The sequence below is a fragment of the Octopus bimaculoides genome, chromosome 3 (assembly GCF_001194135.2).
Source record: "Octopus bimaculoides isolate UCB-OBI-ISO-001 chromosome 3, ASM119413v2, whole genome shotgun sequence".
NCBI lineage: Eukaryota > Metazoa > Mollusca > Cephalopoda > Octopoda > Octopodidae > Octopus > Octopus bimaculoides.
In genome coordinates, this window is record NC_068983.1 from 51,660,576 (window position 1) to 51,662,290 (window position 1,715).

Consider the following 1,715-nt stretch of genomic DNA (forward strand, 5'->3'; position numbering starts at 1 on the left):
TATATATATATATATATATACATGCATATATATTAAAACATACATACATTCATACATACATATATCCGTCCCTGTCATTAAATATACGAACTATTTATGCGCTGCACAAAAGAATTTACTAACCTGAAATGTACAGAGTCGTGTTTGGTGCAGTAGTAGATTAATGCATCAATATCATTATCTCTATTTTTCGTTATTTGGGAGACATATTGATATCTTCTTATATGCGAATGAATTTAGTACAGGAAATGAACATATGCTTACAAATATTTAAGATTAGTAAATGAGGCTTAATAATCACCGAATGGTGGGAAAAAGGATCAGTTGATTAAATAAACTCCAGTACTTGACTGGTATCTCTTAAATTGATCCTGAATGGATGAAATGCAAAGTTGAAAAAGCAACAATTACTATAATGAATGATTTCTAACATAGGCACAAGGCCACATTTTTGGTGGGTACAGGATCAGTTGATTAATTAAATTCCATGTTTACGGAGGAACAAATGGAACAGTTATTTGATGCTGATAGTGACGTTGAATTTGAAGGATTTGAATAAATGTTTTTCCTATTTTTGCTTTTGTAATTGATAGTGATAAATATGTAAAGGCAATTTACTTACTATTTATTTTCACTGACGTTATTACTGTTATTTCTTTATTTTCTGCAAAGAAAGTGCATAAAAAAGTACAAGTTTGCATTATGTAATATATACAATAATAATAAAGCACGTTACCGGAAATATGTTTACACACCAAGGATGTTAAATAGACCTCCTTGACTCAAGTTAGAGAAGGCGTGCGTATTATACACAATGTTTAGGTTTTTTCAAAGGTACAGCCCCCTAAAATTCCCCTGCGTATTATACTCAAGGGCGGACTATACTCGAGGAATTACGGTATATATATTAAACTAATCTATTTGTACTAATTTATTTACAAATCATTTTTGTTAATTCGTTTACAGTGCCCAACTCCTCCACTGGCATATGCTATCAGACTAACGCCAGTCGAATTTGAATGGTTTGAAAACTTCCAGCATCCATCAAATACATACCACGTGTACATTTGATAAGTATCAATACTAGCATCTCAAGCATACTGGGATATATACTTGCAGGGAAAGAGAGGATGGCACATGAAGTTTTAGAAAATTAAATCAATGAATGTAAATCAATGGAAATAACGTGAGAAATGGAAACAGAAAACGATAATAATGAGGTGATACAATAACTGCAGAAAGGAGCGTATGCATTCGAAATATCATCATGCTATAAGAATTTTCAGGAGAGATATGAATACATAAAATAAGTGACAATTGGAAAATCATTTGAAGCAAATATATAAGCCGTTCTATAGGGATTATATTTGCCCATCAGTAAATAGTTATAGCATGATTAATCGTTAAAAATATGACTATTTGCTCCTTTGAGACTTTCGTTTTTCGTAGGCGAAAATTTTAGGATGAATTTTTTCAGAGATATTAATTATTAACCATTGTGTTTGGAAACCTGATTATTTTTTCAACTTCATTTTCGCATTTAGTGTGTGTGAGTGTGTGTGTGTGAGTTCACGTATATGTGCGCGCGCGAGCGTGTGTGTTGATCTAAAATGGATTAACTTCAAGGCAAATATTTCCATCACTGACGTGTTCCATAATTATATGTTCCTTTTCATTTATTTCTACATAGGGTAGTCTTTCTTTTCAATATTTTT